Source organism: Halichoerus grypus, chromosome 2, assembly GCF_964656455.1.
Source record: "Halichoerus grypus chromosome 2, mHalGry1.hap1.1, whole genome shotgun sequence".
In the NCBI taxonomy this organism is placed as follows: domain Eukaryota; kingdom Metazoa; phylum Chordata; class Mammalia; order Carnivora; family Phocidae; genus Halichoerus; species Halichoerus grypus.
The window spans coordinates 15,974,232-15,998,694 of NC_135713.1; the positions used below are offsets into that span (position 1 = coordinate 15,974,232).

The following is a 24,463-nucleotide window of genomic DNA, read 5'->3' on the forward strand; positions in this document are numbered from 1 at the left end:
AACAAACTAGTTCATGCTAATGAGTCAAGATGTTCCTTCCTCACCTCTCGTCAAACTTCTGCTCTCTGATACTCCTTTGTGTGTTTTAGGAGACATGCTCTATTAAACTAGCTCTTCTTCAGGTTCATTCTCTAGTTCAATTCAATTAATGTTTACTAATCTGCTGTATGCCAAGTAATGTGCAAATGTTCACCACAGGAGAGAGAGTTTCAATCGTGGAGGCAGCAAGGTAGAATATAATTACAGAAAGTTAAGGGCAAGGTCCTCAATACAGTTAGTTAACTATAGTCGTGAAGATAACAGGCTCTAAAAAAAAACTGGCATTCTGTAAGAGGTGGGTCAAAAATACATTTTGGAGGAAAAGGAAATTTCTAGTAAGTTAAGTCACGGAATTTATGCATTATGACCTCACAATAATAGAGTATGGTAGATAATTAGGAAAAGCAACAAATAATTTGAATTAAAATCAAAGAAACAACAAAATGAGATAATTTGCAATTAACTCAAAGAAGATATTATACTTCAAAAGATTCATTCATTTTTATTGAGTAGATAATTATTTCACTTTATCTTCCAAGAAAATAAAACTATTTATTTATAAATACACACTAAATACTTTTTCTTTGACTTAAGTAAACTTTAAGTGTGTGATCACTGGATTATGAAATGTATATGAGATTATTTTTTTAAGTTGAAGATTTTGGTGAGATTTGAAATACTGAAGTGATAGATTTAATTCTGACTGTATGAAGGTTATTCCTTCAATGAGACATGTTGCAAATAGATGACACTGTTGAGTAACAAAAGGGATAAATATTTGACTTTAAGTAATATAAATAATGCTATTCATCAACAAATGTACAAGAAACATGAAAGTACACAATCATATTCTTTCTCATAAACTGTCAGCTTGATTCTATTCCCCCAGAGGATAGAAGATGCTTATAAATCTACCACAGTTACGTGACAAGAGAACATTTATCCTAGAGACTTAAGCACAAATGTTCCTTCCCATGAACTGTGACATCCAAACAGTGGGAGCAGAAGCAATGAAACTGTTGAGGGCCACTTTTCTAACACTGTAGACCCTGATGTTCCTTTTCAGAATTACTTCTTTTTGAAACACAATACACACATCTCAACAACTGCAACTAGAAACCAGAGTTTTTACTGATTCAAACCAAACACAGACAAGCATTAATCCCAGTGACCTTCTTCAGGTAGATACCCCACGCTGATTGTTTGACATCTTTTGATGATGTTTTATTCCTCTGTACTTAAGAATACAAGTGTAAGCAAATGTTGAACTTCATATAATCACATTTTATCTTTGTTTTAGTTAGCATTTCAAAATAACTGTCTAGAGTCCTATAAAAAACCATGCCATTTTGATTTTATCCACAGTTTGTCTGGAAAGTAATAATCATATCTATATCATAGGGTAATTTTGAGGAGTAAATAAGTTTACAAACACCCATCACTTACTGGGTGCATTCAATATTAGTTATTTGTAATATGTAGTCATATTAATAAGTAAAGATTTATATAATCCATTACATGGTGCCATGTAGAAATTTATACAATTTACCTGATTTCTTTATATAATCATATAAAGAATACTTATTAGATCAAGAAAGATACATGAAAACAAACAAAAACTAATATTGGGTAAGTAGAGTAGATAGGTCATATTTTTTTCTAAAACAAATTGTGTAAAATAGTATTTATTGAAATTTATAGGATAGAAATAGAATAGTACTCATGTCTTTCAGATGAGAAAATGGAAGGGTAAATATTAAATAGTTTAATCCAGTAAACATGTATTAGGTAATTTTCCTACAATTGTAAAAAATAATCATAATCTGTTGAAAATAATATGAGGTAAATTTTGAGTATCAATATGTATAAATTATTTCATTCATCTAAAAACATAAAAAATGTTTATTTGATTGTTTATCCAAGTGAATAATTTTTCAAAACTTTGAGACAGCTATTAACTATTTTGTTTTTTTTTTTTAAGATTTTATTTATTTATTTGACAGAGAGAGTGAGAGAGCACAAGGTGGGGGAACATCAGAAGAAGTGGGAGAAGCAGGACCTCTGCTGAGCAGGGAGCCCTATGCAGGGTTCGATGCAGGGCCCCATGCGGGGCTTGATCCCAGGATCATGACCTGAGCCATAGGAGATGCTTAACAGCCTGAGCCACCCTGGTGCACCTATTAACTATTTTATAACTTAGTATGTATTTTGTGGTTCTACTTCATTAAATGATTCAACAGGTATATTTTTAATTCTACTCTACAGACAATTCAATCATTAATTTAAAGTGGGACATGTGCCTTCCTGAAAATTGTGTTTCTCAGGAAATTTTGATGAAAGATGTACCGTTCATTAAAAGTTATAGAAGGAAGTGAAATATGAACATTCTCCTAAAATATAAGCTCTTTATGAAGGACACTGCTGGTTAGAAATTACAGATTTAAAAAAAATATATATAGATCAAGAAGAGAATTACAAACATAACCTATGTTGTAGCTAGCAAAAACTTCCTTTTTCAAGGATATTAATCTCGTCTATCTTGATTCATTAAATACAAATATTGTCTTGACATTTAAATCCTTAAATGTTATATTTTACAATAGAGTTTCCAGAATAACTTATAAGAATCAAAGTTTAACTGAGATTTAACATAGAATCAATATAAAGGCATGATTAGAGTTTAATTAATGAAGAAAATCAGTGTAAAATCTCTTCTTCTGGCTCTCTTTTTTCCTTTCTGGTATTTTTTTTTTTTTTTTAATATAAGTTGCAAAAATGTTGAATCTGACAAATATACTTAGATAAAATTCACTTGGTGAACAGAATCACATTCCCCTTCTTTACATTGCACAGATCTGTGTTTGAATTTGAACCTAAAGCCATGGAAGTTTTGACTAATATTAAATGTCTAATTAACCATTATCTTATAAGATGATAAAATTTAAGAGGTCCTACTCACTGTACTATAACCCTTTCTGAATGTGTGCTATGGATCTTAGCTCTCACATTCAACACAAATGATTCAGTGTAAATATAATTATGTTTACAAGTACCTATAATTTTAAGAATGGTACTGTAAAATATAAACATAATCGGTAATTTAATAATGAATTTTGCTATAATATTTCAATTTTCAAAGATATTTATGTTTAATTACATCCTGGGGAATGGATGATGTAAACTTTTACACACATTCACACTCACATTCACACAAGCCCTCTGTGTTTTTCCTGTAATGATGAAGTTTACTCATGAAGATAGGTAGTCTTGTTTATTTATAATAATTTATTTATTATTAAAATAACTAAGCTTTTATAACATTGTTTCTATATCTTATTTATTTTTATTCCCACATGTTCTTGCCTCCAAAAAGACATTTTTTTTTTTTTTTTTTAAAGATTTTGTTTATTTATTTATTTGACAGAGAGAGAGAAACAGCATGAGAGGGGATAGGGTCAGAGGGAAAGCAGGCTCCCCGCTGAGCCGGGAGCCCGATGTGGGACTCGATCCCAGGACTCCGGGATCATGACCTGAGCCGAAGGCAGTCGCTTAACCAACTGAGCCACCCAGGCGCCCCAAAAAGACATTTTCAAAACAAATTGTGTGTAACACAAATAAGTTCCAAATCTATGTGATAAGAAAACTCACCCTTGGTAAGAGTTTCCAACATGATCAAGGTTTTAGTGTGCTGAGAGGGTACTCAGGCCACAGGCAGGAGGTGGGGGATGAGGTAGGAGGGATCTAATACTTGAAAACTGTGTTGCTTATATCTTGGTTTGAGTTGAATGGAACACAATTTGATTTAGATTTTGTTTTTGTTTTTGTTTTTTATACTTAATATATTATCACAAGATCAGATCTGTATTTAGACTTGTATTTCTAAAGTAAAAAACACATTATATAAAACAATAGAATTTGACTTTGAAAATATTGAATATTTTGATATATTAGCATTTTTAATCTTTTCTATTGATATAAAAGAGCAGTATTTCATAAGATATATGCATACTTACCTAACAAGTTAGGGAATAGAATAGAATATGTATGATGAAGTGTACTCTGTACAAAATACATTGATATAATACTTTTGATCTCATGGCTTATATCCTTACATTTCATCTTTTCATAAGCAATTCAAGTATTCAAAGAGAAGTTTGTCATAATGCAAGGCAGTTTCATATCAGATGTCATTAGTCACTCACCAAAATGGTAGGTGTATTTTTATCTGCTATTTATGAACTCTTTCAATATCTATCCCTATTATACTTATTATTCAAGTGTAAGTATCATTGCTTTAGTAAACCCTACCTATAAAACAAACTTACATAGATAAATGACGATTAATAGCCAGGAACATTCATATCTCAAGAAACTAACATTTAGGGATGTTACAAAATGCAAATTCAGTGTTCATTAGGAAAAAGATCTACATCTAGTGACAACTTCAAATAATTAGTAACACATAAATAATCAGATTTCTCTATGTGTATGTGTTTCAAACACACACATATACAAAATTACATTTTAAAATAGTTTTTTAAAATATGGAAATGTAGTAATATATTCATTGAGAGCTCTTTCTTGAGCTTCTGCTTTTTAAAAAAAGATTTAGAAACACTTATAAAAGTCAGCCTAATGTCAATTCACCTTTGCTGATTCTATGACATTTGAAAAGTGTGCTTATGAGAAAGAGTTCCAAAATCCCTAAGAGAAAATAAGGTGATAGATAATATTTTTTAAAGACTGATTTTGAAACAGAGTTAATTGCTAAGCCAAACCTCTAGGTATCTCAGGATAGCTATAAAAATCTTTCAGAGAAACTGTATGACAACATTTTTGACATTTCTATAACATTTTTAATATAACAAAAATTATACAAAAAATTTACCTTATAATTCACTTCATGAATGTTTGGTGATATATTTTCTTATATTCTGCTTGGTTGGGTCCTGAAGGAAAAAAAATGTATGAAAAACTTTTCAATATTAATATCCTATAAATCCATGCATAGTTATAAATAATACAAAACATAGTTATTATACATTTTTCCATACCACTCAAGAATGTTACACGCAAACAATGAATCGTGGGACACTATATCAAGAACTAATGATGTATGGTGATTAACATAACATAATAATAAAAAAAAAGAATCCAACTCACGAAAACATAGCAGGGAAAGATAGCAAATGCACTTTTTGAAAGGGCAAAATATTGAGGAGCTTGAATTGTCAGATTTTTTTTTTTTTAGGGCACAGCCTTTTGAGATAGTGACCCCAGTTAGAATCTCAACTGTCTCAGTTGTTAGATGTGCAAGTTTGGACAATTTAGTTATGTTCTCTGGATCATTATTATTTCAGCTGATTAAGATGGATATAACACACCCTTTGTAGGGTGTGTTTGTAGGGGACTGAGTATTAAGTGTTATAATCCATTTGAAGTACTTAGCAGTTTGCTTAATACATAGTCAATATTTAAATTTAAAGTATTACCCAGCCATCCCATCCCTCCCACCCCTCACCACTCCAGTAACCCTCTGTTTGTTTCCTGAGATTAAGAAGTCCTCATATCAGTGAGATCATATGATACCTCTGAAACAAATAATACATTATATGTTAAAAAACAAATAGTAGGAAGGGAAAAATGAAGGGGGGGTGTCAGAGGGGGACATGAACCATGAGAGACTATGGACTCTGAAAAACAAACTGAGGGTTTTAGAGGGGAGGGGGTGGGGGGATGGGTTAACCTGGTGATGGGTATTAAGGAGGGCACGTATTGAATGGAACACTGGGTGTTATATGCAAACAATGGATCATGGAACACTACATCAAAAACTAATGATGTAATGTATGGTGACTAACATAATACAATAAAATTTTAAAAAGTTTAAAAATTAATTAAAAATAATAAAATAATAAATAAATATAAAAATTGTATTTTAAAAAATAAATTTAAAGTATTAGTAGTGATTTAAAATAACAACAAAATACGATTTCTATTAATAGTAATTATTAATATGTATTATAAGTTCAACAATTAGTGTCCTTTGAAACTAATAAAATATGAAAGATCAGAATAAAAAATGCAAAAATTGTTAAATATGAACAAATATAATATATATAACAAGGGAGCTTTGCAAATCCAAAAGAAGTATATCGTTCTAAAATTGTGACAACTAGATATTTGAGTGAATTAATAATATTTTTATATTTTATAAGGTGAACATTTCAGTTGTATTGAAGTATTAACATTGAAAAGACAATATTAATATAAGAAAAATAAAAGGTGAATATGTACTAGAGGGTTATGAGGCCTTTCAGAGCCTAAAAGCAAATGGCTGAAGAATGATTCTTATAGTTAGCTAAAATCAACTTAACAATGTACTTAGGTGACAGTATGGTTTGCTATGATCCATATTTTCTAAAATTGATTAAAATGACATTTATAAAGATCAAACAGAAGCCTCAAATACTTTAGGAATAAATTAGGAAGAATAGATTATTCATTCAAAAATTATTTACTGAGTACCTCTTAGGTACCAAACATTATTATTCATACTGGGGATATAGCAGTGAACAAAAGAGACAAAAGCCCCTGACCTCATGGTGTTTATATTTTGGAGAGTAAAATATATACTGAAATAAATAAATATATATTGTTTGTCATATCATCAAAAGTGCTAAAATATAGGCAGGAAGGGATTATGAATTATTGATATAAAGATCTTTTTTAAAGATTTTTTTTTATTTATTTGACAGAGAGAGACACACAGAGAGAGGGAACACAAGCAGCGGGAGTGCGAGAGGGAGAAGCAGCCTTCCCGAGGAGCAAAGAGCCCAATGTGGGGCTCTATCCCAGGACCCTGGGATCATGACCTGAGCCAAGGCAGAAGCTTAATGACTGAGACACCCAGGCGCCCCAAAATAAAGATCTTTTGATCTATCAAAGCACAAGATCTCAAATTCCTTTAAAACATATACTACTGGGGTGCCTGCGTGGCTCAGTTGGTTAAGCATTTGCTTTTGGCTCAGGTCAAGATCCCAGAGTCCTGGGATCAAGCCCCACTTTGAGCTCCTTGCTGGGCAGGGCATCTGCTTCTCTCTCTACCCCTCCTTCCTACTCCCACTCTCTTTTTCTCTCTCTCTCAAATAAGTAAATAAAATATTTTAAAAAATAAAACACATACTACTCAGAAGCTTCCTTCTCCCTAAGCTACCTATATGTACATTCTATCATGGTTTTACTTTGGAACTCTGACCTTTTCAATATGGCCTTTCCCAAAATAAGAGTAAGTAGAACCCAATGTAACTGATTTCTAAATTCGATTTTAGGAACTAGTTATGATACAGTGTTCAGGTGCCCTGTTCTCAGGAATCAGAATCACTCATTAACAGTGCATGATGCATAGCACCAGTCAAACTCATGTGTGCATGATTTGAGTAGAGGGGCAAGAAGGATTTCCAAGGAACAGTTTTTAAGAAATGGGTTATTTGAATATTCTACCAGAGAGAAACTCATATGTGAGCATACAGGGACCTATTTATGTAGAACTTACATGTTTTCCTAAGTTTAACATAGGCTTATTGGAAATGAAGCCCATAGCATATGGCTGATCATTTCATTTCAGCTCCATTGCTAGCATAGAAAAAGCAGTACTCTCTTCCATGGGTATGACCTAGTGCACAGCACTGACACTGTCACACAGTCCCCTAAGTTAACTGATTAATTAATTAATTAATTAATTTAGTTAATTAAGAATTAATTTAATTCTGGCAAAAGATGTCCATCCACTGATGAATGGCTAAGTAAGATGTGGTGCATATATATATAATGGAAAATTACTCAGCCATAAAAAAGAATGAGATCTGGATAAAAAATCAATGTACAGATATCAGTGGCATTCCTATACACCAACAACAAGACAGAAGAAAGAGGAATTAAGGAGTCGATCCCATTTACAATTACACCCAAAACCATAAGATACCTAGGAATAAATCTAACCAAAGAGGCAAAGAATCTGTACTCAGAAAACTATAAAATACTCATGAAAGAAATTGAGGAAGACACAAAGAAATGGAAAAATGTTCCATGCTCATGGATTGGAAGAACAAATATTGTGAAGATGTCAATGCTACCTAGAACAATCTACACATTTAATGCAATCCCTATCAAAATACCATCCACTTTTTCCAAAGAAATGGAACAAATAATCCTAAAATTTGTATGGAACCAGAAAAGACCCCAAATAGCCAGAGGAATGTTGAAAAAGAAAAGCAAAGCTGGTTGCATCACAATTCCGGACTTCAAGCTCTATTACAAAGCTGTCATCATCAAGACAGTATGGTACTGGCACAAAAACAGACACATAGACCAATGGAACAGAATAGAGAACCCAGAAATGGACCTTCAACTCTATGGTCAACTAACCTTTGACAAAGCAGGAAAGAATGTCCAGTGGAAAAAAGACAGTCTCTTCAACAAATGGTGTTGGGAAAATTGATCAGCCACATGCAGAAGAATGAAACTGGACCATTTCCTACACCACACACAAAAATAGACTCAAAATGGTTGAAAGACCTAAATGTGAGACAGAAGTCCATCAACATCCTAAAGGAGAACACAGACAGCAACCTCTTCGATCTCAGCCGCAGCAACTTCTTCCTAGAAACATCGCCAAAAGCAAGGGAAGCAAGGGCAAAAATGAACTATTGGGAGCTACAAGATAAAAAGCTTTTGCACAGCAAAGGAAATGGTCAAGAAAACCAGAAGACAACCGACAGAATGTGAGAAGATATTTGCAAATGACATATCAGATAAAGGGCTAGTATCCAAATCTATAAAGAACTTATCAAATTCAACACCCAAAGAACAAATGATCCAATCAAAAAATGGGCAAAAGACATAACAGACATTTTTCCAAAGAAGACATCCAAATGGTCAACAGACACATGAAAAAGTGCTCAACATTGCTCGGCATCAGGGAAATCCAAATCAAAACCTCAATGAGATATCACCTCACACCAGTCAGAATGGTTAAAATTAACAAGTCAGGAAATGACAGATGTTGGCGGGGATGCAAGCTGGTGCAGCCACTCTGGAAAACAGTATGGATGTTCCTCAAAAAGTTGAAAATAGAGCTACCTTACAACCCAGCAATTGCACTACTGGGTACTTACTCCCAGAGATACAAATGTAGTGATCCAAAGGGGTACATGCACCCCAATGTTTATAGCAGCAATGTCCACAATAGCCATACTATGGAAAGAGCCAAGATGTCCATTGACAGATGAATGGATAAAGAAGAGGTGGTATATATATACAATGGAGTATTATGCAGCCATCAAAAAAAACACAAACACACACACACACACGAAATCTTGCCATTTGCAATGACAAGGATTGAACTAGAGGGTATTATGCTAAGCAAAATAAGTCAATCAGAGAAAGACATGTATCATATGATCTCACTGTTATGAGGAATTCTTAATCTCAGGAAACAAACTGAGGGTTGCTGGAGTGGTGGGGGGTGGGAGGGATGGGGTGGCTGGGTGATGGACATTGGGGAGGGTGTGGGCTATGGTGAGCGCTGTGAATTGTGTAAGACTGTTGAATCACAGACCTGTACCTCTGAAACAAATAATACATTATATGTTAAAAAAAAAAAAGAAGAAAAGAAGACAGTAGGAAGGGAGAAATGAAGAGGGGGGGAATTGGAGGGGGATACGAACCATGAGAGACTATGGACTCTGAGGAACAAACTGAGGGTTCTGGTGGGGGATGGGTTAGCCTGGTGATGAGTATTAAAGAGGGCATGTATTGAATGGAGCACTGGGTGTTATACACAAACAATGAATCATGGAACACTACATCAAAACTAATGATGTAATGTATGGTGATTAACATAACAATAAAATAAAATTTTAAAAAAGGATGAGATCTTTCCATTTGCAACAGTGTGGATGGAGGTAGAGTGTATTGTGCTAAGAGAAATAAGTCAGTCAGAGAAAGACAAATATCATATGATTTCACTCATATGTGGAATTTGGGAAACAAAACAGATGAATATAGGGGAAGGAAATAAAAAAAAAAAGGAGAGAGAGGGAGGCAATCCTAAAGAGACTCTTAACTATAGAGAACAAACTGAGGTTTGCTAGAGGGGAGGTGGATGGGTGATAGTCTAAATGGGTGATGAGTATTAAGGAGGGAACTTGTGATGAGCACTGAATTTTGTATGTAAGTGATGAATCACTAAATTCTCCACCTGAAACCAATATTATACTCTATGTTAACTAACTAGAATTTAAATAAAAACTTTAAACAAACAAAAAATAATAAAGAAAATAAAATAAAACCTGGCAAAAGAAAATTAATTTATAATTGTTCTTAGCATATTGCAAACTACTATATCAACCAGGAGATTTCACCAGTGAATAACAACCCCATCTTCTGAGTTACATACATTTATTCAAATAAAAGGAAAGGATCCATTTAAATACTTTTTGGAAAGGATTTATAATATTTTCCCTTTATTAAAAAACGTATTTCATTTTTTTTAATTTTTTTTTTTTTTTAAGATTTTATTTACTTATTTGAGAGTGAGAAAGTGAAAGAGAGAGAGATCAGGAGCAGGGGGAAGGGGTAGAGGGAGAAGCAGGCTTCCCGCCGAGCAGGGAGTCCGATGTGGGGCTCGATCCCAGGACCCTGGGACCATGACCTGAACCGAAGGCAGACGCTTAACCGACTGAGCCACCCAGGTGCCCCCATATTTCACTTTTTAATTAAGTCACACTCTCTTGTCTCTACTTAGCTATTTCTATGTGCCTAATATTTTTAAATGCAATGATTATTTTAAAGATAATTTCAGTAAGTATTCATTTGTACTCCTTAGCTCTCCAAATAATAAAAAGTACACCTCTAAGTATACTTTTTTATGAAAAAAACATGTTAAAAAATATATGTATGTAGTCACATAAAAATATATTTTCACTATATATATATATATATATATATATATATATATATATATATGTCATGGTATCAAACCTATTCATATTATGTTGCATTCTATTTGATTTCAATTTATTCTCTAAATTACAGGCATAGTATATATTCACAAAAACTAAAGCCTCTGAAGGTTGTCCAAAAATAACAAAAAGAGAGACATGGCAGCAGAGTACAATATTATATTCCTTTGATACAATTTTCTTAAAAATTTTGTTAAAAATTGTTTTAGAACAGTTTAGGTTCACAGCAAAATTGAAGGGAAGATACAGAGATTTCCCATATACCCCCTATCCCCACACAATGCATAGCTTCCCCCCATTATCAACATCCCCACCAAAGTGGTACATTTATTGAAATTTATGAACCTACGTTGACACATCATAATCACCCAAAGTCCATAATTTACATATGGTTCACTCTTGGTATTGTATATTCTATGTATTTGGACTAATGTTTGACATGTATCCATCATTATGGTACCATATGGTACCATAACCCCTACTAATTCATTGTTCCTTCTTATGAAAGCCAGCTAAACCAGGCCTGGACACCTGACTTAGAGAAATGATGAGATAACATATAAATGTTTTAACACACTAAGTTTGTGGTATTTTGGTCACAGCAATAGAAAACTAATAAAACTACTGTAAAGTGATACAGGGATCAGTAAATTTCTAATTCAGCTTTTTGACTTACAGAGTTCAATGTAAATGCATTTATTTTAGCAACTCCAGAAGAATTTTCCTTCTGTATTAACCTCTGAGAATGTTAATAACTAACAATAGAACATTGTTTTTAATTTCAGATATTTTCAAATGTGCTTTTTACATTAAAAATAGGAAAAAACATTTTTAGAAAAACAAAGTAAGTTGAACAAATAGAGCATTCTGTATTTAAAAATAAGGTCATTTTACTTAGAAATGCTTTTATACTCCATATGCGTTGATCATTATAACTCATCCCTTATTTTAACACTTGGAATGGAGAAATTAACTCTATTCCAACAATAAAGATTGTTAAAGAAAAAAATACTTATATTCTGTGTGGTTTGGTTTGTACTTCCAACATAACAATGATAAAACCAAACATTTTGACTGAATCACATTGAAAACTCATCAGCACCAGGACTCCACTACATAATATAATTAGGATTGCAATGTATAAATAATCCTTTGCTCCTTGATACAAGATGCTGATCGTTCATTAGTATAAGGGTCATTTGTAAGCCAATTTTGTTATTACCCTGAAACGTCATTGTTGTTAAATTGTGATAAAGGGGAAACCATAAATTGGGAAAGAATTTTAATGGTCATTATCTTCATTAGCTAATGAGATGTGCTAATTATGTTCTTAAATGACAATGATTTAGTAGCCCTGGCAAAGAGGTCTCACAGAGCAATAACTAGGCCAGTCCCCTTCAATGTGTTTTCACAATGTTGGAAAGGACATAATAACGAAGAGCCATAATTATGCTATGTATAATATTATTCATTAAAAATGTCTATCTAAATTATGTTAGATTTTATGTTGTTTTTCTGTGATATATTTGCACAAAATCTAGGGTACTGAAAATGTGACAGAGAAAATTGCATTAAGGCTGTACTTCAAGTGTGGTTCCTAGACCCCTGGAGAACCCTGAGACCCTGTCGGGAGATATGTGAGGAGTAAGCCATTTCCATAGTAATTAAATGTTATAATTACTGTTTTTACTTTGTTGACAGATGGGGGGGGAAGAACAATTGTAGGTAAAAATGTTGGTTTCTAAGCATAAATCAAGGAAGTAACTCCCAAGTGTACTAAAACATTATATAGTTTCAGGAAAAACAGAGAAAGAAGGAAAGGAAGGAGGGAAGGAAGGAAGGAAGGAAGGAAGGAAGGAAGGAAGGAAGGAAGGAAGGAAGGAAGGAAGGAAGGAAGGAAGGAAAAGAAGAAAGAAAGAAAGAAAGAAAGAAAGAAAGAAAGAAAGAAAGAAAGAAAGAAAGAAAGAAAAAAAGAAAGGAAGGAAGGAAGGAAGGAAAGAGAAAGGAATATTTGGAAGTTCTGTATCTCAGCAAGCCAATATTTCTCAAATGACTAATGCATAATGTTACAAAATCATCCACAGGTAAAGGATATTTCATTGTTGGTTTTGATGTAGTGTCAAAAACATCACAATTATCTGAAAAAAATATTAAAATGCTGCCGTTCTCAACCACATATTTGAGTAAAGCCATTTTTTTTTTCTCATATACTTCAACTGAACAGCCTATCATAATAGATTGACTGAGGAAGCAGATATGATAATCCATCTGTCTTCTATTAAGCCAGATATCATTTTTTTTTAAAGTCAATGTCAAACTTATTTTTAATTTTAGGAATTCCTTAGTTTTTATTTCTAAAATATTATATATTGACTTATATAAGTCATATAAACAAAAAATCTTTGGGACTTCAATTTTAAGACTTTAGGGAGGGGTGCCTGGGTGGCTAGTCATTGAGGCATTTGACTCTTGGTTTCAGCTCAGGTCATGATCTCATGTGTGGTGGGATCGAGCCTTGCATGGAGTTCCATTCTGGGCAGGGAATCTGTTTGAAGATTCTCTCCCTCTGTCCCTCCCCCCCGTGCACACACTCTCTCTTTCTCTCACTAAAATAAATAAATAAATCTTAGAAAGACAAAAAAAAAAAAAAGACTTTAAGATGTATTGCCTCATGATAATTGAAAGTCAGTAGATACGTGATCACTTGATGAAAAAGATGTTGAAGAGTAAAATAACACACTTATGAATGTGATTTTAGTCTACATGAACATTAAATTAAATAAGTTCAATTCTGAAAGGCATGAGTCATTAGAAATACAATAAATATTTAGCAATATGGAAGAAACTGTATTTGCCTCTTTGCTGGAAGTTGGTATCACTTAGATAGTAGGAATAAAATTATGATTTAACATGTCTCTTCAAAGTTGGCTGTAAAAATCCTGCTACAATGGTAGAAGTAGACCAATCTACAGTATTTTAAATTGAATCTAAAAAATTGTTTTAAAATAAATAAGAAAAACAATAGCTTGAAATTAATGCCCAATATAATTACAAAAATTTTAGAAAAAATTGAACAAGAGGAGGATATTAATTAATTACATTATATAAGCAATTTCATCAAAACCATATTGTTGTTAGTATACCATAAGCAAAATCAATGATTTTGTCCACCAAGTCCACCAAGATAGAATAAGAACAAGAAGGAGTCAGGTAGAAATTCCCCATATGTCCATGCCATGGGATGTTTTTGTTGTTGCTGTTGTTGTTTTAATGTGGCAGAGTCATACAATTAATACTATAGAGCAGTAAAGATGAATGAATTATAGCTATAGCTAAAGGGTACATCAACTGTAATGATTTTGGGGGAAAATCAATCAAGAAAAAATACTGTATCAGTTTACTTATATACATTTCAAAAAGAAAATGTGTATTCCAGATACAGTTTTGCAAATCTATAAAGAAAAGCAAAGGAATTATGGGCACAAAATTCAGCTGACTGATTACTCAGTGGAAGAGGGAGGGAAATGAAATCAGAGGAAGCTATAGGGATTCAGTGGACCAGTGAATTATTATACTTTAAAAAGTATCCATTTGTAGATATTAAAGATTTTAAAGTTAAAAAAGGAGTGAATGGATTATATAGCTTAATTATGGATATGTATGTTCTGCATGAATAGTGTTTAATGATGCTAGATGTGATACACTGACAGTTCTCTTGCTCTATAGTATAAGATGCCACAGAAATGGTAACAAGTCATCATGGATTGTAGTGATCCACTGTTCTTCATCTCCAGAATTGGATGTTCTTTTTTTAGCAGAGAACACTGGATTGATTCCATTTTCCACTTGGAAGAAGAGCACAACCAGTACCTTTCTGTTTTTTTTTTTTTTTTTTTTTTCAAACTGAGTTTCTGTAATCTATAAAGGCAAAATTCCATTTACTACTAAATAAAAATGAAGTCATATTTTTTTTGCATCATCAGAGAGGATGGCATGGGTATACAAAACCAGCTCACAATGTTCTTTGTGGAAATTTCCCCAGTCCTTAAAACCTATTATAACTCAAAAATATTTCGGTCAAAGTGACTCAGTTTTCAGTGGAGAGATAAGGTAATTGAGATAATGAAATTCAAGGGTGGGAAAATAAGAAATATCTTATGCAATTATGTAGAGAAATACACTAGAAATGTTCATGGCAGCCACTTTTTAATACAATTTTCCATTCTTGTGTGAGTCTAACAGAAGGACATAGAAAGCAATATGGTATACTCCATTAAATTTCTCTCCTATGTCATATTTAAACAATATTCAAATTTTTCCCTGGCCATTCAGAGATAATGAAAAAAAAAAAAAAGAAAGAAAAGAAATGACCTCAAAGAAAAGAATTCATATATTTGTTTTCTTGTTCTATCAATTGCCTAACATAAAGATGTGATCTTTATGATTAAAATTTTAATTGTCTAGAAAATTCTTCCCAAATAAATGATTTTTTAAAGAGTTACAAGTATCCCTTATTCCCTCAGTAACTTTCTCTTATTCTCTCTGTTATTTTGTAAGTATACCAGTTGGATTTGAAATTTAATCCATTTTACTATGAATGTTAATAATTTTTCTGGATATTTTTCATGTTTCTACTGGGATCAAAAACTATCCATCTGCTTGTCCATATGCTGGAGAAGGGGACTTTATAACTTTCACTGGATGTGAGTTCTGTCATTGTTTACTACTGCCTGAGGAAAAGGTCATGGTTCTTTTAATTTTCTTTACCTAACCATAAAAATAAACATATAAAATTATGTGGAACAATTATATATTAATCTTACTGATTCAGAAGTAATCATTAAAATAGATCCTTTTTAATCTAAATATTTATTTTAAAAAAGAATAACAATTCGGGCGCCTGGGTGGCTCAGTTGGTTAAGCGACTGCCTTCGGCTCAGGTCATGATCCTGGAGTCCCGGGATCGAGTCCCGCATCAGGCTCCCTGCTCGGCAGGGAGTCTGCTCCTCCCTCTGACCCTCCCCCCTCTCATGCTCTCTCTCTCTATCTCATTCTCTCTCTCAAATAAATAAATAAAATATTTAAAAAAAAAGAATAACAATGCAAAAATACTTAAAATGCAATCAATTGAAATAATGCTTTATAAAAGTCTCATTATTATTTTAATTTGATAGTTTGCCTGGACTATTTAAAAGACTTAACCCTAATTACAGATACAATAATCCTAGAGCTTAAATGCTGCAACTAAAGCATCAGTATTCAATGAAATAGTGAATGTTACCAATGATGATATTGATATCCTTGACCAATTTACTAGTATGCATATTGAGTTCTCAGAGGTTCTTAATCAAAAAGTACTTTAAAATTATGTTAAGGATAGTGGGGCACCTGAGTGGCTCAGCTGGTTAAGTATCACCCTTCAGCTCACGTCATGAACTCAGGGTCCTGGGATCAAGATCTTCATCGGGCTCTCTGCTCACGGGGGAGTTTGCTTCTCCCTGTCACTCTCCCTCTGTGCGTGCTCTCTCTCTCAAATAAATAAGTAAATAAATAAATAAATAAATAAATAAATAAATAAATAAAATTATCTTAAGGGTGAAAATTATAAATATTAACATAATTATTACTTGGTCATTTCAGCAAATAATTTTTAGTTGCAAACGATGCCTTGAAAGTTAAATGCAGTTATGAGTCAAACATGAAAATACTTTATCTGAAAGTGCCTGAATCAATATAATGTAATAATTGCCACAAGCCTTTATTATGCTAACTCTAGAAGAAAGATTTTGATCTCCCTTAGATCTCATAAACCTGGCAAATGGTAATATGCCTATTTTAATTGTCTATATAACATATCAAAAAAGAGACATAAAAGAAATACTACAAAATAGGGAGTTCTTGTTAGCTATCTAAAGTTCTCTGAATGACTCAATTCATTATTTAATGATTATTCTAAAAAAGCTCATGCATAATAGTCTGAGCCCTATATTTTTTTAATTTCAAAATATTTGGTATTAAAAATAAGTGGCTTTACAGTGGCACTCAAGGAGTGGTTCTTTGACAGGCAGGGGGGCATTTGTACACTCAGCAGGGATATGACTGAGATATTCATCAGGCAGAGTCTAAATTCTCCATTTCAACGGTTGACAAATCTATTGGGATGTCTAGTTCTCCCAAGAATGATTTGCTAGTGATGAAAAGAAAGATTTGAAGGTAAGAAGATTGATACCAAGATATATTTGGACAGTGCTAAAAGATAAACCTGCTGTGACTTGAAAATGGGATATAAATAACCCAGTTCAGTCTGAACAAATGTTGTCAATACCCCAAATTTACCTAAAGAAAACACAACAATATCAGTTATTTATATTTGATGATATGTAACAGGCAACTTTGAAATTAAATTTATTTTATATTGCCTCCTTAATCCTCATGCCCTTTTCTCTAACCCTGTCCCTATTAGAGCTGATACTTTTCTACAAAGGCAATTTTTTGTTGTTTTTTGTTTGTGTTGTTGTTGTTAAGATATAAAAAGAAGAGTTCTTCATTAATAGAATGGTATTCCAAAACTGAAGAGACAAAAAGTCAAAGAAAAACAGACAAATTTTTTCCTCTATGAATACTAATTGTGTTCTTCCTTTTTTTGTAAAAAAAAAAAAAAAAAGTCTAGAAAAATTATCTTCTAAAGAACAGATGTTCAGTTTTGCAATTGACCCAACATAGACTACTTCTCTTTGACAGAAGAAGCATTCAGAATGAAAATATCAGTTTATTTCCGAATGTCTGGGAAAATAAGGTACAGGAGAGATGCACTAGATTATAGGAAGCAAAATATATGGAATTAATATGGGACTGGAGTGGGTATCAAATTAACATCTAGGTAGATAGATGACAGATCTCCAATATGTACAATGTTGAGCTTATCTTTCTAATTCACTAATGCATTACAAGTCATAGAAATTAAAACAAGAAAAATAGATACTGAAATATATTCTGTTATTTGATCTTTGTACCACAATAGATTGATGTGAGCAATTGCCAGAGCACATGAATCCCTCCTTGAACACCACTGTTATTTGAAACAGACAACTGGAGAATGCTTTATGCAGGGAAGTAGTAAGAGAAGGTTTGCACTCTAAAATGTTCCTTTTCATAATAAGTTGAATTTAAGGGAATAAGAAATGAAGACAGGCCCAGGGCACCTGGGTGGCTCAGTTGGTTAAGCATCCAACTCTTGATTTCCACTTAGGTCATGATCTCAGGGTAGGGAGATCAAGTCGCACAATGGGCTATGTTCAGCGGGGAGTCCGCCTGAGATCCTCTCCCTCTGCTCTTACCCCTGCTCTCTCTGTCTCTCTTTCTCAAAAAAAAAAAAAAAAAAAAAAAAAAAATGAACACAGGAAAATTAGACTATGACCATAGGCAGACACAAAGGAGGAGAAGGAGGAGGAGAAGGAGGAGAAGGAAGTGGAGGGGGAGAAGAAGAGGAAGAAATTGTTTCAATGAATTAAATAGAAAAGAAGAGGGGGAAATATCTTTGAGCCATATTCAGAGGTACAATGTATAAGATCAAGTAAATTGATACAAGATTTGAGCTGGAAGATTTCTATCACTATCTTTCAGACTTTTGTCTTGTATGATTAAAAAAAAGAATTTTTATAATAAAGAATGACAGAAGAAATAAGCTACACGGTTAGGAGGTGGGAGGAAATCATAATATATTTACGTATAAGCTACCAGTCTGTAATAGTTTTTAACAGCATCCCAAGTCGGCCAAGACAGAAAATTGGTGCTGAGGAGTATAGGTGCTGTTGCAACAAATCCAGACATAACTTGTTTTATTGTACTTTGCTTTATTGTGCTTTGCAAATATTATGTTTTTTTTTACAAATTGAGATTTGTGGCAACCCTGTGTTGAGCACAATGTATCAGGACCATTTTTCCAAAAGCATTTGCTTACTCTGTGTCTCTAGATCACATTTTAGTAATTTTTGCAATCTTTCAAAGTTTCTTATTCTTATATTTTTTATGGTGATCTGTGATCAGTGGCTACAACTCACTGAAAGATCAGATGATGGTTAGAATATTTAACAATAAAGTATTCTTTAAGTTATGTACATTGGTTTTTTTCAGACATAATATATTGCACACTAAATAGACTACACTATAGTATAAATATAACTTGTATATGTACTGGAAAAACAAAACATTAATTTGACTCACTTTATTATTATATTTGCTTTATCTGGGTGGTCTGGAACCCAACCCACAATATTCTGCAGGTACATCTGTACCTTAAAATGTGGAAACAACATGGGGACTGAGTAAGGGGTAGAGGCTAGAATAGTTTGGAGGTACATGCAACAAAAAGCTTACATTTCCGCAAATGGATTTTAAAAGCAATTCTGATGAGAATTTTCCAGAAGGCAAGGAAGAGGACTGGAGAAATAGTCTCAGTCTTCTTAGAGAATACCAAAGTGGTCCTGAGCTAAATGTTGATAGAAATGTGTACAGGAAAGTTCATTCTGGTGATGTCTCAGATGGAAATGAGGACATGTTATTGGACAATGAAGGAAAGGACATTCTTGTTACAGAGTGGCAAAAATTTGGTTGACTTGGGTTTATGTACAGTGTTTTGTGGAAGGTAGAAATTCTAGCAATGAAATTCTAGTCTGGGATATATGGCTGAGGAAGTATCTAAGCCAAGTGTTGAAAGTGTGGGTTGGCTTCTCTTTGAAAAGTTATAGTAAAAATGCAAGAAGAAAGAAATGACCTAAAAATGGAATTGTTAATCAAAATTTAAGTAGAACTTAAAATTTTTAAATATCTTCAGCCTATTCATATTGCAAAAAATGGAAAAGCATGTTAGAAAGAAAAGACTAAAGGTGTGGCCAAGCAACCTTTTGATAAAGATACCAGTTTAGATGTGAACCAGGGACTTAATCAACCACTTCAGCATGGAAACAGCCTTTTTGACCTGAAAGGGGAGGAAACAGGAAAGTTGTCTGATTTCTTAGATTTTTCAGAATGGGACTATAGAGCTACCCCATTGTAAATGTGTGTTATTCAAGACCAGGGAAGAAAACCCCCAAAAGTGATTCAGAGACTATCAGGGCTACCTCCTCAGTTTCAAAACTTCTTCATAGCAAAATAAATAAAGAATAAATTGAAAAAAGCAACCTATGGAATGGGAGAAAATATTTGCAAAGAATATATCTGATAAAGGATTAATATATAAAATATATAATAAACTCATACAACTCAATAACAACACAACAACAAAAACTCAAATAATTCAATTTAAAAATGAGCAGAGGAACTGCATAGACATTTTTCCAAAGAAGACATAAAATAGCCAGCAGGTATATGAAAAGGTGCTCAACATCATTAATCATCGGAGAAATACAAATCAAAACCACAATGAGATATCAACTCACACTGGTTAGAATGGCTATTATCAAAAAGACAAGAGATTTAAAAAAAGTGTTGGCCAGGATGTGGACAAAGGGTACCTCTGCCTGCTATTTTTGGAAATGCAAATTGGTACAGCCACCATGGAAACAGTAGGGAATTTCCTTACAAACTAAAAAGAGAACTACCATATGATCCAGCAAACCTCTGGGTATATATCCAAAATATTTTTAAAGAAGATCTCAAAGTGGGGTGCCTGGGTGGCTCAGTCGGTTAAGCCTCTGCCTTCGGCTCAGGTCATGATCCCAGGGTCCTGGGATTGAGTCCCACATCGGGCTCCTTGCTCAGCAAGGAGCCTGCTTCTCCCTCTGCCTGCCTCTGTCTCTCTCTCTGATAAATAAATAAAATCTTAAAAAAATATATTTTAAAAAAAAAAAAAAAACCTAAAAAAAAAAATAAATAAAGAAGATCTCAAAGAGCTATCTGCACCCCCATGCTCCCCTCATGTTGCAGTATTATTCACAGTACTCGAGATATGGAAACAACCCAAAGGTTCATCAATAGATAAACAGATAAAGAAGATGTGGTATACATATATATATATATATATATATATATATATATATGTATGTCAAAATCATGTCTGATTTAAATGATATTTAGATGAGATTTAGATGAGATTTGGGGCCGAGAGTTTTGAGTTGATGCTAGAACAAGTTAAGACTTTTGGGGCTAGTGGGATGGATACATGTGCATTTTGCTTGTGAGAAGGGCATGACATTTTGGGGGAGACAGGGGCAGAATGCTGTGATCTGAATATTTGTTTCTCCCCTAAATCCATGTGTTGAAAACCTAATGGTCAAGATGATAGTATTGGAGGTGGGGCCTTTGGGAGGTGATTAGGTAAGAGAGAAGAGCCTCGAGGAAAGGGAGGAATGCCTTTATGGAAAGGATCCCAGAGAGATCCTTTGACCATAAGAGGAGAGAAGGAGAAGTCTGTGTTCTGTAAGAAGGCCCTTGCTTGACCATGTGGACACTCTCGTCTTGGAATTACAGACTCCAGAACTGTGAGAAATAAATTTCTATTGTTTATAGGCCACCCAGTCTGTGGTATTTTGTTATCATTAGCCCAAATAGAGTAAGACAATGACTAATTTTTTTTTTTTTTTAGTTGTTTGCTTTGTTTCAAATAGAATGACTGATTGGAGGAAAGGCTTTTACACAGTATCTCGATGAAAGAGATGGATTTTTCTTTTTGTTTTCTTAGGTGAGAAGAAAAAAACATTTTATATGTTTCAAGTAAAGAGTCAATGTAGAATAAGGGAATGAAAGCACAAAAAAAGAGAAAATCACTAGGACAGCAAGATCCTTTTGGTTGGGGTAGATGGAATGATATAATAATAATAGAAAGCATATAATATTTTGAATTGAAGTATAATTGACATATTGTATTAGTTTCAGGTGTACAACATAATGATTGTACACTTGTATAGATTGTAAAGCGATCACCACAATAAGTCTAGTTAACATCCATCACCAGTCATAGTGATAGAATTTCTTTTCTTATGATGAGAACATATACTATTATTTTCTTTATAGAGAAGATAAAACTGACATTGAAATGTAAAATAATTCTATTAAGGTAACATACTAGCAAACAACAGGAGGTCTGTCTGATTCCAAAGCCCCCTTTTTTCAATTGCATCATTCGACCTCGGCATATTCTGTACCCCACTTAAAAACACTAATGTGTACAGGAAGTAAACAAACATTAAACTAAATACAATAATTTTGCTAATGTAAAAACTGCAAGGATTTCCAAGAAAGTATGAATGGTCACTATTATGCCCTGTTACAAATATTTTTGTGCACAGTACCTGATGTCAACTTTTTTCAATGTGGTAACTAAATTCTATGAAAATGGTACTTTAGTACCTGAACAAACACTAAGAATAAGTTAATGAATAGATTTAACTATTTGGATTCAAACAATTTACTATATACTGATAACCATTTAGGGTTGTGCAAAAGTACATTTTATTTAGAAAGGCAAGTACTGAAATAGAATACAAGTCAGCATCTCTGCTGTTGTATTTGTGACTGTTCTGTACTCATCTAGGAGGAACTTGTAATTAAAAGCTATTAAGATGAGAGACACCACCACTCAATGCTTTATTTATGAATAGATAAACACACCTCCAACTCAACAAATAATAGACTCTATGAGAGACAATATGTTGTCTATAAAGATTAACATAACAAACTTCCTAAGTGACTTGTATTCTTATGGGTTTATTAAACTATTTTTTTTAAGTTGTTCTGATGTTCAAATAGCTCAAGGGGTTAGTACAGTCTATGATAAAGAGCATTTGCTTATGAGACAGAAGCAGATAATATAGGAAAATGGGGTGGTTTGGTTTAAGAAGTGATATGAATAGGAAAAATAGTAAATTGGTGACCAGATTACACACTGAATGTGCCAGTCATTACTGCTCCCAAGTAACTGATGGATGCAATGAGGTAATGAAGAACCACTGTTGCCCAGTCACTGATGTTTCAAGTTTAGCACGACATCTAGTTTTTATGTGAATTTTCTAAATTATCAAATCTTGAGAAAAAAATAAAGCTTAAAAAAAGTCAGTGTAAGTCAAATATAATACATATTTTATATTTGTTACAAATACAATTGTGGCTGATCCAATTAGGGTATCACTTGTCTATCATTAATGCTGTCAGTAAATAGGTGATTACCATAATGGACACCTAAACATGGAAATAGTGCTAACTTTAAAATTATACTAGGATATTACATATGAAATGGATTAAATTAAGCATCTAGTAGAAGTCGCTGTTATACGTTGAACTATAGTGAAGATATGTTGAAGTCTCAACACCCAGATAAATTGAGATTATTAATTCGGGCTCTAATCCAATATGGCTGGTGTCTTTATCACAAGAGAGGGACAGAGATGGAGACAACATCAATAATACCATGTGACTGAGGAGGCAGAGATGTTCGGTGATGTATCTATAATCTAAGTAACCCCAAGACTTCTAGCTACACCAGAACCTAAGAGAAAATCATGAAACCTATTCCTCCCTAGAGACTTCAGAGAATGAATAGCCCTGCTGACACCCTAATTTTGAATTTCTAGCTCCTAGAACTCTGAGAGAATAAAGTTCTGTTAAGTTACTTAGTTTGTGGTACTTGATTATGGCAGAGGTAGAAAATTACTACATCTATTTCTAATCCAGACCACTTCATGTGTACATCTGGGATAAGAGTAATAAAGAGGAAAACCATCAACCCGACAAGGTGAAAGACTGAATACCTTCCTATTAAAATCACGGATAAGGCATGGATGTCTGTATTCACTGCTTTTGTTCAACATTGCCCTATTGATTCTAGTTAGTAAAATAAGGCAAGAAAAATAAACTCCCCCTACTGGAAAGGAAGAAATAGAATTGTCTTTATTTGTAAATGACATGATTTTCTATGTAGAAAACATAATACAGAGTGCTACAGAAATTAATAAAGTTTAGCAAATGTGCAGGACATAAAATCAACATATAAATATGAATCATATTATACATTCTAGTTATGTAAAATTGAAACCAAAAATAAAAAATAACAATACCATTAACTATAGCATCAAAAAATGTGAAATACTTTGGGGTAAATACCCAGTAGTGCAATTGCTGGGTCGTAGGGCAGCTCTATTTTCAACTTTCTGAGGAACTTCCATACTGTTTTCCAGAGTGGATGCACCGGCTTGCATCGCCACCAACATCTGTCATTTCCTGACTTGTTAATTTTAACCATTCTGACTGGTGTGAGGTGGTATCTCATTGAGGTTTTGATTTGGATTTCCCTGATGCCGAGCGATGTTGAGCACTTTTTCATGTGTCTGTTGGGCATTTGGATGTCTTCTTTGGAAAAATGTCTGTTATGTCCTTTGCCCATTTCTTGATTGGATCATTTGTTCCTT

General features: G+C 33.3%; 1 long non-coding RNA gene across 1 annotated transcript in view; it reads right to left on the reverse strand.

The window, feature by feature from the left end:
- The window catches only part of LOC144380940 (uncharacterized), a 385,501-nt gene that overhangs the window by 119,747 nt on the left and 241,291 nt on the right, over window positions 1–24,463 (reverse strand). Inside the window, exon 2 of the long non-coding RNA XR_013445294.1 lies at window positions 4,928–4,988. This is a non-coding gene — a long non-coding RNA (uncharacterized LOC144380940). The remainder of the gene's footprint in view (window positions 1–4,927; window positions 4,989–24,463) is intronic.